General features: G+C 39.8%; 1 protein-coding gene across 3 annotated transcripts in view; it reads left to right on the forward strand.

Moving 5' to 3' along the window:
- The first annotated feature begins 976 nt into the window (after positions 1-976).
- The window catches only part of robo1 (roundabout, axon guidance receptor, homolog 1 (Drosophila)), a 290,091-nt gene continuing 274,856 nt past the window's right edge, over positions 977-16,211 (forward strand). For 2 of the 3 annotated variants that reach the window (XM_046389557.1, XM_046389563.1), the window contains exon 1: positions 977-1,249. The gene's annotated coding sequence lies outside the window, so the exon portion shown is untranslated. The remainder of the gene's footprint in view (positions 1,250-16,211) is intronic. The other variant, XM_046389560.1, reaches the window with a different exon arrangement.

Genomic DNA, 16,211 nt, shown 5'->3' on the forward strand with positions numbered 1-16,211 from the left:
TCAGTCTCAACACTTTGTGGTTAAAATTATTCCACATAGAACTAGATGTTTTTGAGGAACTCTGCTGTGTTTATACAGTGTGTGTGTGTATATATGACAGCCTTTCACTAATATGTGAAATTTAGCAAAAGCTCTTTGGAGGCACAACTAAAAACTTGACATTTTCAGTCCCCCACAGAGCTGTTGGCAGGTAAAACTTGGCTGATGGTTAACACCCACAAACCTTAATTTTAGCTTCTAGTCAAAATGCAGGTTTCAGATCTTTCACACAATGCATCAGGTTGGATTATGCATTGCTAAAATCAATATAAAACACAACACATATTTTTGAATTTTCTGTTTAATACTGAAGCTATAAATCTACTTAATTTCACTCAACTGTGTCATTAGTTCACATGTTTCGGCCAATATTGTATAGTGTTTCCAGCATATAAAGAAACCATTTCAAATCATTTTAACAGAACCAATATTGGCTGAAAAAATGGCCAAAAATGATGGAACACAAAACACACGGAGACAAGCATCCAGCAGGGCAGCAGCATACAACTTACAATAAAACTTACAATAAAACATTTTTATTAATGCACATACAGTATAACCTCTGTGCAGCCATTGCAGTCGGTTGCTTTCTCCTCAGTTTCATTTCAGTCAACTGCAGACAACCCACTGCAGTTTTTGCAGAGACCCAAAATGTCCACATGAGCCAGCACTTGTGGACCTTGGTGAGGAAAAACACCCTTTAAAAAAACATCTTCAGCTGCTTGAGCTTTAACTCAACATTTCTGGTATCAAGAAATGAATCCAAAATGTCCCCTTTTTAATTCGGCGGGGGACTTGAAAATAATCCTTAAACAATTGGGCACCAGAGGTTAAAAGTGAATCATGGCCACACACGTATTATGGAGTTTTGCTGGCTTCAACAGGTGTTTTGTATCCCAGTCAGAAAGTCAAAAAGACTCTGTTTGACCCTCACCAGCCACCATACGTTACAGTTAGCCAGTAGCTGTTTGTGTGCACAGTGTGTGGCTGCACTTCTTCTCTTTTCTGAGTAGATTTGATTGATACTATCTGCAACAACACTGTCTTGTTTGGATACAATGAGATCTGCTATCTGTAGATATGAATAACAAAAGAGACTTAATTTATCATTGCCGGAAAAAAACAAATCACCCAGCACCCGAGTATGGAATAAATTGTTTTCCTCAGCACAAAGGAGCCTGTGGAGAGACTTCCAGATTGTTCTTCCAAAGTAAGTTTGTCTCTATTGTGTATCTTAGGAAAGTGTTGCACTCAGAATCACTTACACACCTGTCTATGACTGGCTGCATGTAGTTTTCATGGCAGATGTAGGAAGTGGAACATTGAAAGCTACTCCTCCCCGGACTCTTGATTAGGTTTAATATGGCATCGACAATTTCTGTACTTGTAACTGTTTAAATCTTCAAATGAAGGTTGAAGTCATCTGAAACTCACCCGGTCTGAAAACAGGCCTCTCACACATCCTTTAAAAGAAACAATTAGAGATCTCAGCTGTTAAAATGAAAACGCCGGTTTATATCATGTTGCTTACTCTTTTCATTTTTACTTCTGTGACTATTTAATAATGCAGCTGATTATTACACTAAATTTGTCCCTATTTAGAGAAAAAAAACAGCTGCCGAGTGAGTGCACTTCTCTCTTTTTCCATCTAGTGCTCTGGCTAATTGATACCACCATGCTGTTTCTTTTTAAACATGTGTCTTTGAGCTGTGGCACGTGGCGCAAATTTCCCACAGTGTGTTTTAACCCAAGCACATTCACACAGCCTGTAGTTGCTCATTTAAGGATACTGAGATTGTACTCTATTATCATTCTTGAGCCTGAACTAGGGATGAACCAGCAGTTATGATGGATTAATTGTCTTACAGAACAACTTCCAGTCATCAGAGAATGAGTGTTTGATGTTGTGTGGGACTTTCTCTTTCTTCCTTAGTGTGTTGTTCTCTAACTATGCTTGTAGCAGTGAGAAATCATGCAGTCAGACTCTCTCTGGGCAACTACTTCCCTGGGAGATGTTGCTTATTTTCTGAATTGCATATGAATATGTGTGGAGTAAAAGATTGGAGGCTGATGATGATTTATGGTCAGCTGGGAAGCTGCAGCTGTGATTTTCCAAGAGTGCACATACAGTGGAAGTGAATGTATAAATATGCAGCAGGTTTCCTCTTTGCATTTTGTGATGGCTACAAAGTGCTTTCTCTGACTTTTTATTTTTAAAAATAATATTGTAGTTTTGTACAGTTGCTGAAACTCCCTTACTTTTGTAGTACCACTCTCATATCTGTCTAGTAAAAATGCATGTATTATTTAGTATTACTTGCCTTTCATATATATCAAATAGATATGAGATTCTCCTCATATAACTCTCGACAAAAAAGCAGATAAAAATATTTCCTAAAATGTCATGTATAAATCATCACACATGTATTTTCAGTGTAATGTTGTTACCTTGATCTCCTCTTATCTCTATAAAGAAAAAGAAAGACAAAACAAAGGAAATTGTGGACATTCAGGTGTGCTGACACGTGTGTAAATAATGCCACCCTGGTAAATGTTCCATACATGACTAAAATTAATTTTGTATCATGATTTGCTCAGATTTCCAATCATTTGTGACTTCTGGTCCCTTTTTGGAGGAGGACCTGTGCCACCTCAGCCTTCACCTCACTTGTATGTCTTAAATCTACTGTGTTGTCCTTTTGGTTTTGCCTGTCTGAGCGTGTAGTGTAGTGACACATCCACTGGGACAGCAGACAGGAGGTTAAAGCAATTCACCATGGAAGAAACTGGAGCCTGCTTTGGCACCAGTGCAGAATGGGCAGAAACAAGCATGGATACCAGATGGCAGGGAATCTGTAATTACAATTCTCTGGTGCAAAATGAGCCACTGTTGGAATGAAATCTTACTTCAGATATCCTGCTTGTGAAAGTCTTTGTTTACTTGGCAGGAGGTTCAGCAGTCATCCCATAGTTTCTTTTAAGTGCAAGTTTTTTTGTTTTCGGTGTCTGCTGAAGAGTTCAAATGTTTAGCACCGTTAGACTGCAGCAGTGTGAGTGCTGGTGTCCGCCACTGTCTTTGTGGAATGGTAATTACCAGCCTAATCAAAAACAGAACGGAGATGGACAAAGACAGCTGAACTGAATTTAAATAGGATGAGCCTATAATGGCTCCCAAATGGAGTGTCAGGTTTGTGCTCACCCCAGAGGGACTCACCTGTGATTTAGCCTCCTTACTGTGTGTATGTGATGGGGTGGCATTGTGGCATCGCCTGCCCCCCCTCCCCTGTGACCCCGAATGCTCCCTCTTCCATGGGAGGCTGCATAATTGTCTAATTAAATGGAGAGACAACAGCCCCAGCATACCTCATTAAAGACATCGCTCCATCAGCTCCGGCCTTTCCATTTCTTTTAAAGGCCCTCCTCATCCTGGCAGGAAAGGTCAGACAAAGTAAAGTCTTAGGGATTGTTGTGTAGCTCTCTGACATCACTCCTCCTAGAGTATTGATAAACATTCATCCTATGAATATATGGAATAAAGAAATGATAATAAAAATAGAATGAAAAGAGAATTTAGCTAACTTGCTGGATTGCCTTGATTGATAAGGTGACTCATAAACAAACAAACAAATATGGGAGCGCAGCCCAGAGGGGGCTACCATACAGTACAGTACTGGAACTGGAAATGGTGTTAAGTGGTGTGCTGCTACCCTGCAAATAAAGTGACTGCAGTTATCATTTTTGTATTAATGAGGCATACACCACTGAAGAATTATTTCAACAGATAAATGGGCCTGCTTTGAGCTGCTTATAAATGAGGCTAGCTGAGCAAAAGATTCCCGTGTGACTTCTCTTAGTTCTCAGAATGTAGAGAAATAATTAACTTGGAGATGACACCATCGCAGATGCATTATAAAATAATTCAGGCACACACTTAACTACATCGTGCGGTGTTTAATAGGTTATTTTGTAAAGGTGTTTCCTTTTTATTTCATCATCAGTATAATCTATAATTTTGTATGTACTAAAGTGTAAAGTGTAGATAAAATGTTGCATGGTGTAGTTTTTTTTATTAGGACAGAAGCCAACTAGAAAAATAACAGTAATGAATGTACAGCAGCTGTATTGGATGTTTTGGCATAATCAGTGAGTTTTTATTTGTTCCAGTTTCAAAACTACATGTAAATCCATGTGTAATTCTCTTGAACAAGTGTGTTGGAGAGCATAAAGATACGTGTCTCAGAATAAATAACTTTGGTGTCTTCATGGTTGTAAATGATCCTCTGTCAAATTTACACATCTCTCTCCGTTCGGCTGATGCTAAATGTAACCTTTCCAAGTACAATTATTTATGAAGTCTACAAACACATCTCCCCGCTTGCCATCCTTTTGGTTTCCCTCACATATATATATATATATATATATATCATAAATATTTGAGAGGAAGGATGTCAGAGGTTAACATATGTCCCATCTGAAATGTCAGTGACCAGCATGCTGTTGACAAAGCACCCCAGCACTTTGTCTGGGATGCAAGACTCTATTATGGGTATTGTTTAATCTCCTGGCCTGACATGAACATGGCTGCCCTGAATGTGTACTCAGACAGGATTGGTTTGTTCATCCAGGTATCTTGCATGCCTGGGAGAATGAAAGAAACCAGTTTTTGTCAGCTGTTGATGCAGAGTGGCTCTGTAACCTGTCATAAAATCAAACACTCAGCCTGACATCCAATCTACTCATGATGTTGGACTCCATAGATTTTGTGTCAAGGTCTAAAAGTGGCTGCTTGAATTTTGCTTTTGGGTTTCCAGCCAACACAAATAATCTTCTTCTTCAGAGTGACAGCTTGAGACAGTAGACTGTGTTAACTACACTTGAGGAGCTTTATAAAAAGTCTGCTGTCTTGAGGGACGGGGATGTGGTTAAAAAAAGGGTCTGAGATTGAAAAATAACCAAGTGTCTTTCAAGGAGCATCTCCGAGACAGACATACAGCGTGGCTTTGCTTCATGCAGTGTTTTTATTAGTTGAACCCTGGCTTCACTTTCCGACTTTGAGAGTTAGTTTCTGCTGTTGCAGCAAATACACAAACTTTCTGCAATGAGTTCTGCCTTGACAGCCGTTATAAGTGACTTCCAATAAAAGCCTTACTCAATACTTACACTTCTCTACCATTTTGGTACTTGTCCAGAAAATGAATTTAGTTCCTTGACCCCGTGTAGGAAAATTAGCTAAATTCATATTAGCTGCTCCACAGCCTCTTTGAAACAGGAATAGTAAAAGAGTCCTTTGTTAGAGGCTGTACAATAAATGACTAAACTAAGGTTTAGGGCTTGCTTTATGTGAATGATATTGTTTATGTATTTACCCCTGATGTTGATGGATGATTGGGGCTTTGTTGTTTTAGCTAATGAATAATTCATTACTAGAATGTGTTTCAGAAGTTGGCTCCTTTACAAAAATACTGACTTTGTTGGGGATAGTTATTCTAATTAAAATGGGAAGGTGCAGTCAGTTCAGGTGACACAAAGATGCTAATCAGCTGAGCACAGTGTTACCTGCTCACCGCAAATACCAGCTCATGTCAAACAAACATTAGCTTATAAGATTAAACAGGTGAAACCCTGCATGTCTTATTTTCATTATTACAGTGGAAGAAAGTCTTAAAGAAGCATCTGAATCAACAGCTTTTTTGGCCTGACTGTGTTGTCCTCTTGATCAAAGGATAATAACATTTCTGAACAGCTTTAGAATCACGGCCAAAAAATGCACATTAATTGCATTAATGTGATGCACACTGTGGTCTGCAAATTAATTTAGTGATTGATTAATCATTTCAATCATTCTCTAAAACAAAAATGCCAAAGATTCATAAAATTCAGAAATTCGCAATGCTGGTTTAAGTTTCTAAAGTGTCAGTGGCTGCTTTTCTAACTTTTTTGTGATTAATGTAAATTAAATATAATTGCTGTCAGTCGGTTAAAACAAGACATTTGAAGGAGTTGCATTGGGCTCTGAGTAATTTTATAGCATGATATTCATCAACAATTAATAGCTATAATGATAATGAAAGCCCTTATGCTGACATGCATATCCTGTACTGCAGTGGTTACAAGGGAAGCCAGGCAAAGAGCCTTTCAGTGGAAGCACAATAGAAGTGAACAATATCACTTTACAGAGAGCTTGGGAAATGTCTCTGGCCCTACATCCTTTTAACCTGCTGCTGGACAGGATGCAGATAGATGCATGAAGGCCAATAGAGGGAGCCCAATAGCTATTTGTTCTCAAGCCGAGACAGGGCAAAGGGGTACCCCTGCAATTTGTTTACATGCAAAATGCTTTAGTGAATTAATAAAAGCCACATTAATGGTAAAGGTCACTGCACTAGATGCACATAGACAGTTTCCAAAAAGATTCATGGTCTCATCATCTCAGGATCTCTGACACACACTAACCAGAATCTGTTTGCTGGTCTTCACAAGGAAGCAATGAAAACCAGGTGGCAAGCTCTGAGAGTTTGCCCCAGAAGATGGGCGATGAGTCCAAGACAGCTGTGGTCTGTCACTTTTTCAAGGTGTTTTAGCTTTCAGAGCCTTCCTGAAGTTTCCAGGCATCTATAGGAACCTGTCAACTGGTTTGCTTCGGCTCCAGAAAACGAGACGAAGGGTCTCAGAGGGACAGCAGGCTTTTCTATTACTGCAGCCCTCATAACCGCGGCAACAGTGGTTACCCCGCGATGCCGTCACGCTCTGCTGATGTCCTAGACTCCAGCACACAGTAGTCGTAAAGTGGCTCTGTACACATCTTCTGCAGATTAATGGGTCTCTACGTTGATTGTGATAGATATTTGGAGATGATGAGAGTCAATTATTTAATCTATATCAAGGGAAACAGGATTTAAAACAGATGGCTGCAATGTACATTTCACTGATTAATGCCAAATCTTCACAGTAAAATGTTGAAGGAAACAGTAATTCCTCTAAATATTAGTTTTGTAGCAATTTGATCCACCTTGCCAGCGATGATTGATGGACTTAATATATTTCATTAAGTCAAGGATTTATATTTCTCTTGTAATGAGTCGCTGCGTTCAGCCTGGCTCCGAGGCTGCACACATCTGCAGTTAAACTCCAGCCATTTCAGATTGAAGGACTCAGGAATATTACTTCAATAAATATTTGATGAAAGAGGAAGTTCTATCGATTCATTACACCGCGAGTAATATGTGTATGTGTTCATTAGGCTGCCTCTGAGTATCCGTGTTTAATATTCTTTGTTTACAGTGGAGGGTCACATATGGGGAAACACATGAATATGGAGCAGGTAGCCTCTGCTAGTCTCTGAGATTTGCACAGATGCTCCTCCTGTAATCTGCACATACATGTGCACACACACACAAACTGTACATACAAATGCTGAGGTTCATGTATGCACACACACGTGCATGCTCCCTTTCTTTAATTAAAACAATTAAAGTAGGTTTGGGGATGTGCATGCATTTCCATGATTGACAGAGAAGCTTCACTATCATCCTTTGTCTCTTCCTGGTAAAATAATTTCTCATTGAGTCTCTTAAAGGATGTAAGACCGATTAGACTCACCTTCTGACTCATAACAAGGCAGCTTCGAGTAGGTGGGTGGAGAGATTGGGGGGGTGCAGCAAAGAGCAACATGAAGGAGGTGCTGAACATGGGGAAGTAAGTGTCTTTGTGTGTGTGCTTTTCTGCATCCTCAAGTGTCTTTATATTTGTGTGTACAGCTGTGGCTTGAAAGCAAAACGTGGGGGGGCTGAGGTATGGGTATGGGCTCTGCCCTGCAGCATTTGGCACAAAGGGCCTACTCCTATTATGCATGCTGGCAGTATCTGTGGGAGATAAGGTTTGGTCCTGGGAGATAAGGTCAGGTCCTGCTAATGAAACACATGCTGAAGGTTTGCATGGAAAACCTCCGCTCTCAACTTCTCATTTTAATTTTGAGGCATATCAGTCTCTCCATTATATTAATTCATTATCAGCCACCTCTCCTGCCTTTGCATTTATATGAGCAGACAGACGCACGCTGTTTCCTCGTATCGGACTTTTCACCTGCAACCATAACCTTCAGCATTTGCATGAATGAAAGTTGACGATCCCAAGGACTTACAAAAGTGATACTGCGTTAATTAGGACAGATATTCTGAAACAAAGCAGTGGCGCCATGAAGGCACACTGCTGGAGCATAGCTGGTTCTTTGTTTATATCTCTGTGCTTTGAGGGTAGCTGGGAGGCATGGCAAGTGGAATTCACTCAGGTGATGGGTTTAGTACGAGCGGATGCAGAGGGGGAGCTCTCTCCTCCCCGCTGACTCTCCCAGCTGGCTCTGGCATTAAGTCAGCCCAGCTCTGTACCAGACGACAGCGTGACAGCTGTTTCCTATGACTCGGGGAAAAAAACACATTGATTCACTTCCTCAGTTGGCCTCATTTGGGAAGAGATGGAGTGTGGCCAAAATACTCTCCACCGGCACTGAGACGTGGACAGTGGAAAAAGGTCAGCAGCAGAGAGGAGAATGGAAGCGAAACGCAGCTTTAAATGACACAACCAATTTTTCAGCTGTAAATGGATTTTAACCTTTTCCCATTGCGGGAGATGAACCTTGATGCTTTTTAGTAATTCATCTTCGAAGGCAAAACTCTCTAGAACTGAGTTTAGACCTGAATCTGACTTTTTTTTACTTGCTTGTACAGTGTATTTTACTGTATAAAACATAACATAATCTGTGGAACATCTCTCAAACTACAGAACCTGGTTTATTGTGTGGACCACCATTGTACTGTGTGCAGTAGCAGAGACAGACTTGATAGCCAAAATTAAAACCAAACTCATTCATTTTTCATGGCTTTTATCTGTGAATAAATGCTGAACTGATATCTTGATAAACCAGTTTGTTATTTTGAGTAACTAAATTAAGCCAAATTCAGTCATGCTGGGGAAAAACAGTAGCTGACTAGCTTTGCAGATCTTAATAACTGCCTCATGATTTGATACAATTGAGCTACTTTTGAGTGACATTTTAAAATAGATTCATTTGTAAGTTAATGTGTTATATTGATTTTTGACAAATAGATGATGTGGAGGCACATTGCAAAACATTTGCTTTTTATTGTGATGAGCTGTGGTCTGAGCTCTAAAGTTGCTTTACACTGCGATTCTCTTTGCTTTCCATGAAGCTTATCCACATTTTGTTTCTATGGTGGTAAAATGTTTTCATCCTCTAAAAGCAAAACATTAGAGCATTAAACCTTCTTTGTCTTTTTATACGCACTTAACTAGTTGGTCTGTGAACTTTTTTTTCCTCATCTTCACTGCTTCTGTACTGCTCTCTGACTTTCTAGGACATTATTGTAGAAATCGTGGCTTAGAAATATGAAAATGAAACAACAATGTAGACCTAATATATTAGACAATCAACTTCTGAAGCTCACAAAAGTATTAATATTGAACGATATGTGTTTTAGAAGTAAGCTTGACCCTTTATGTGCTATTGTTTTGTTTTGATTTTTTTTAGGATAATTGAAATTAGCAAACATGATCATAATGAGAGCAATTAGAACCAGAAAGCAGCCTCATAAATAGGCTGCCGTTTGTTTGAGGCAGAAATGTTCTGTTTTTGCATCCACACATTACAATTTATCCTACGGTCTGTAGTATCGATTCGTCAAGTGAACTCTCCTGCTGACCACCACATCCTTCTTGTACAGTAGGTGCTATAAAGGCTCTTGAAAAGCCCCCGTGCTGTGCTAAATGTCAGTCCAATGCCTCACTGCAGTTTCATACTTAATACAAGCTATCTGAAAAGTCATTCTAAGCATTCAAGTTACACCAAATATTTTATTGTATTTATGGAGAAATGTATTCTCACAGCTTGTATGTTGTACATACAACATGAAATGAAATTTTGATTTGACACCATTTTATCCCTGTTGCTGCTGTGGTCTGTATCTGCCATGTAAATATTGCTTTCTGGAAAGGATGCAAAAAATTAATCACAACAATCGCTTGTATCACGCCATGCTTTTTAAATTACTGGTATAAGGGATCATGGCTGTCAGATCAATAGTTCCCTCATGCTACTTAAAACATTGATCCCTTCCTTTGAGATTTAATTAGTTCCTGAATATGGTCAGTGTAACATGAATATTGTGGAATGGCTTTCGCACGACAGGATGATCTATACTGCATTTGTTCAAGGATCAATTATGAATGTTGTAATTTGCTATTGATCTAATTGATTAATTTGTCCAATTATACTGGAGACAGTCGTCAGCCCTTTTTACTCTGCAGCTCAATGAGCGGCCCATCAGTGAGCCATCCTCAGGATATAGTACAAACTGACTCTTCTCAGCCCACCGCTGGGCGGCCTCGCTTCTCATTACACCCTCTGTTGTTTGGATATATTATTAATTTGAAAATCTGAGAGATTTGTTAGATTTGTTTTTATTTTAAAGACAAAAACTTTTTTTAATTATTGTTTTATTATTACCTCACTTTTGAAATCCATAAGGACCTGCATTCATGTCCAATGGAAATCATTTGGGCTCTTCCATCTTTAGCAGTTGTTTTTGTATATATGTACTTTACAGTATTTACTTTGAATCACATTTTAACTCTAGTTTGGAGCACCTTTGTCTTCATGCACAGCAGTTTTACACTCTTAACCCTTGTTTTACCTCACAGAGTTTGATGCTTTTTTATACAACAAAATATATCACATAAATAATTTACATCCTGATTACAATTATGTGAACAAGTATTACAATTACAATTAGTATTACAATGCAGTTAACCTTCTTTATAGCTCACTAACATTAGTCTGCCAGCTAACATTACTTTTCTTAGCTTAGTAACTCTGGTGGCTAGTTTACTAGCTACATAGCATATTTCATTTCGTGCAGACTAAAATGTTTGCAAGTCTGATACTTTGATGATAAACATGATGGACAGACTTTAAATTATGCTGTACGATGTGTGAAATTCAAATATTTTCATCAGGAATGTGAAGCGATTGCTAATAATTCAAGTTTTTGTTTTTTTTTTAACCTCATTTTTGACCTATGCATCTACTGGTTAATGTGTAATTGCTGTAAAATTGTGAAACCAGTTTTCCAACCTTGGCAGAGATTGTACTGCATCAAAAAATATCTACTTTGCCTGCTTGAAATTCGTGATCAGTTCAGGGGAGTCTTCATCATCACTATCATCATCATCGTCCATCACCCAGTTCTCAGAGTCTTGTGTCTGTTTCCTCTACACATACACACTGTATGCTATACTGTGTACACTATATAGACAAAAGTAGTGGGACACCTGGCTATTTAGCCAACAGGAACTTTAATGACATCACATTCTAAATACACTATTCTGGGAAGGCTTTCCACAAGATGTTGGAGTGTTTCTTTGGGAATATTTGCCCATTCATGCAGCAGAGCATTTGTGAGGTCAGACACTGATGTTGGATGAAAAGGCCTGGCTTGCAATCTTCATTGCAGTTCATCCCAAAGTTGTTGGATGGGGTTGAGGTCTGGGCTCCATGTGGGCCAGTCAAGTTCTTTCAAACCAAACTCATCCAACCATGTCTTTGTGGAGCTTTGTTTTGTCTATTGAGGCACAATCATGCTGGAATAGAAACAAACTTGCCAGTTGGAAGCATAGCATTGTCCAAAATGCCTTGGTATGCTGAAGCATTAAGATTTCCTTTCATTGGAAGTAGGGGGCCGAGCCCAGCTCTTCCCTATACCTTTGTTCATATAGTGTATGTACAATATACGTCTAGCTAAATGATCTGCTGAATAGTATTTAGCAGGAACTGAATGTACTTCCATTAGTTAAGAATGCTTCCAATGCCAAAAAAGATGAAAAATATTAACACAGTTTAAATTAGAATTTAGTTGAACAACCACCAGAGGGCTGTAAAATTTAATGCAAATTTACTAGTTTAATTACATCTAGTCGAACTACTCCCCCTGCACCGCCAGTACAGCAGCCACTTACTGAGTGAACCGGCTTCCTGTTCTCCCACAGCTAATTAAATCACACTGATGGGAAAACAATGCAAAATTACAAACAAATTGAACACAACTATTTGAATAAATTAAATAGAACACGGTAGATAAACTTTAGGTAGAACCCGCTCGTCCATTATCTGTTCCATGGTAGGATTAACCACACAAATAGCTGCAGTGGTACTCTATGAAAACAAACGTGATTCTGAAGGATTTATGCGAATTTTGTTTTAGTGTGAATGAAGACGTGCTGAGAGATATCTCCAACGATTTGAAATTTAAATTTGAGAGTGTGAAGTCAATGTCACTGCCATAACTATCTGGATTTCATATAACTCTTGTAAAACATCTTGCCAGTCTTCTCAGTGCATGATCTACCTAGTTGATTTTCTTGTGGGGACTATGTTTCTTTTGATAAACCACATCTGTCTGCCTCAGGTGGACAGCTGCTTGTAACATAATAAAAATGCTCATTCTGCTTTGTGTACATCTGTGACTTCACTGTTAGTTGTTTTAGTATTCAGAGCTGACTGTTTTCCAACATGCCCTGCGTGATGAAGTCGTTTTCCATCCTCTCTGACTCCATTCTGTTTTCACTGGGTGCTTAAGGCAGTCTCTATACAACAACTCCACCAAGATGGTGTTACAGTTTTTAACTTTTTCATCAGTTTTCGAGGCTTCAGTGTGTGTGTTTTTAGCAGCACTCTTCTCCAGTCAGTCATGGTAGCTGCCCAGTATTCCCTCACAGTGCAGTTTGGAGGTGAAGCTCATTATTTATAAAGGATTCCCTTTGTAGACGGCCATTACTGGGAAAAGGAAATACAAGAATATAGCAGTTTAAGATCATTGTCTAAAGTTATATTAGTTATATTCAATCAATGAAAGTATGCAAGTGAAAGCATTAAGGTTACTTCCTGCAACAATGTCTCATGGAGAGAAAACTGAAATCTGTAACTTTCCACATCTTATTGCTTCTTCCAGCAGTGAAAGGTAATTGAGGCGATGTTTATAGCAAAGTTGGCAGAGCTGCTGTCTGGTAGACTTGTAGGAGCCATTTTCAAAATAATTATCACTTCCAGACTACTGATTCTACTTTGAACAGAATTTGTTGGTGGAAGACATTTGCAGCATCACATCATTTCTCAATAGCAGAGTACAGGCGGCTTCAGTAAATATGTCAATTTAGTTGCCATACAATGGGCACCGGCTTTAAAAGGCGCTGATATTTTCCACAAATGGCTTCTTACTGTTGGTGATGAATATCAAAGTTGGATGAGTTTTATTTATTTCACATGAGCTATTTACGCTATATTGCCAATATAGTATAATGGCTCATCTGCCTTTACACGCATATGAACATAAGTGAGATCCCATTCTTAATCCATAGGGTTTAATATGACGTTGGCCCACCCTTAGCAGCTATAACAGCTTTAGCCCTTCTGGGAAGGCTTTCCACAAGGTTTAGGAGTGTGTTTATGGGAATTTTTGACCAGTCTTCCAGAAGAGTATTTGTGAGGTCAGACACTGATGTTGGACGTGAAGGCCTGGCTTGCAGTCAGTCAAATTCACCCCAAAGGTGTTCTTTCGGGTTGAGGTCAGGACTCTCTGCTGGTTTTTCCACACCAACCTTGCATATCCTGCCTTGCTTTGTGCACTGGTGCGCAGTCATGTTGGAACAGTAAGGGGCCATCCCCAAACTGTTCCCACAAAGTTGGGAGCATGGAATTGTCCAAAAGATGCTGAAACATTCAGAGTTCCTTTCACTGGAACTAAGGGGCCAAGCCCAGCTCCTGAACAACAACCCCACACCATGATCCCCCCTCCACCAAACTTCACACTTGGCACAATGCAGTCACACAAGTACTGTTCTCCTGGCAACCTCCAAACCCAGACTTGTCCATCAGATTGCCATATTGGAGAAGGGTGATTCGTCACTGCAGAGAACGCTTCTCCTCTGCTCTAGAGAAGTGGAGAAGCAGCCAGTGGTGGTGTGTCCAGTGAAGTCCAGTGGTGGCGTGCTTTACACCTTTGCCAACATTTTGCATTGCACCTGGTGATGTATGGCCTGAATGCAGCTGCTCAGCGGTGAAAACCCATTCCATGAAGCTCTTTACGCACTTTTCTTGAGCTAATCTGAAGGCCACATGAAGTTTGAAAGCCTGTAGCGACTGACTGCAGAAAGTTGCCGTCCTCTGTGCACTATCCGCCTCAGCATCCGCTGACCCCACTCTGTCATTTTACGTGGCCTACCACTAAGTGGCTGAGTTGCTGTCATTCCCAATTTTTTTGGGAATCCCAAAATTGCTTCCTCTTTGTTATAATACCACTGACAGTTGACATTTAGTAGCGAGGAAATTTCACCCCTGGACTTGTTGCACAGGTGGCATCCTATCACAGTACCATGCTGGAATTCACTGAGATCCTGAGAGTGGCCCATTCTTTCACAAATATTTGTAGAGGCAGTCTGCATGCCTAGGTGCTTGATTTTATACAAATGTGGCCATTTTGACCTTTTGTTTTCTCTACTTGGCAAGTTGCCACTCGTTAGCTGACTTGCTGGAAAACTATAAAGTAAAAACTATACAAAACTGTAAAAGCTATAAAGTCAGTGTGTTTGTCTTTTGAGACTCCTAAGTGTACAGACAATTTATTTAATTAATTAATTTTGACAGTCTAAATGGACTTTTTGGATCATAGTTCATTGTCACTGGTATCTCAAACCCGCTACACAGACAGTGTTTTGTTTTAACTCATTGCTGTTAATTAGGGTGGTAAGTATATTGCATAATGATTAGCAGGATGCAGATTCCCAAGATCCCAAACCTAATTGAAACCTCCGATTCCAAACCTCCGCTTGCACCGGAACAAGCTGAACCGGAATAAGCCCACCCTCAATGAACAGGACCAAAAGGATCCAAAATTCTGATGCCAGTGACCACAAAATTCTCCCAACCTGTGTACTTTCCTCTGACAGGTCAGAGCTGTTTTGGCAGCAGGTGGTTTTAGCGTTGTGGCTGATCGGTTAATGTTGTTTGAATGTACATGCTTTTACCAACAGACATTTGCGACCTCTATGAAGAGGTAATGAGTAGGTCTTGCTTCACTATGAAAGTCACAAACCTCAGCGCATATGCAGTCTGAGTAGATGGAGAATGATTAGGTGTCTGGCGTTTCACTTTGGTACACTAAGTACCACATGAACATGAGTGTGCAGTAATACTTATCTATTTGTCCATTTCTTAGTTTGTAGGCCTCCAGCAAACACATGGCACATAGTTGATGGGTATTTTATGTTCCCACAAACACTTCCTCTGACAGTAATTGCACCGAAATGTCACTCCTATTATCATTGGATTGATCACGTCTGAGTTACTTTGGCTTTAGAGAGACTGCACAATTGTTGTAATTTCAGCTGCAGAAAAACCATCTTCCTTAAGCTTCCCCTCTTTTTGAGTTGCACTTAGCGCTGTAGATTGGTGCTTACGGTGGTGAGTGCTTCCCAGGCTGGCGTCCACATAAAGCCCCCAACAGAGTCTTTGATGTTTGCCTCAGCGGATCAAAGATGTTAGAGCGTCGGACCTGCCAGGTGCACTGCTCTTTCATCTCACTTACTTATCTGTCTGCTGCTTTCCATTCTCTGTAAAGAAACAGAACAATGTATCCCATTCAGGCACACTCCATAATTCACACAAGTAAGACTTACACGATTTCAGATACTCCACTCAGGAGGCGGTGAATGATTTGTAACTGTGGTGTGTAACATGCAACAATAAAAAGAGAAAAAAGAAAAATCACAGACAGAGAGTGTTTTCGTGGCTTTATTGCGCTCCCTTTCTTATCACTTTGAATGCCATATATTTGAGTAACTATAACAGAAGCAACATTCAAGAGATATGAGCCACATCTTATTCCTCTATCTTAGTCCTTTGACTTGCAAAAGGAGAAAAGAAAAGACTAGGGTTTCAAAACTCATAAATATTTGAATGTCTGTCGCTGCTTTTGATTGAAAGTGTAAATGTTAGTGTTGAGTGGCTTTCACACATAGACAGAATTCCCACTGTCTGCTCAGAAAATACCCCAAACAGCCACAACATTAAAACCACCTTTTTGTAGATCCCCCTTTGTGCTACCAAA

The sequence above is a fragment of the Scatophagus argus genome, chromosome 5 (genome assembly GCF_020382885.2).
Source record: "Scatophagus argus isolate fScaArg1 chromosome 5, fScaArg1.pri, whole genome shotgun sequence".
Taxonomy (NCBI): Eukaryota; Metazoa; Chordata; class Actinopteri; family Scatophagidae; genus Scatophagus; species Scatophagus argus.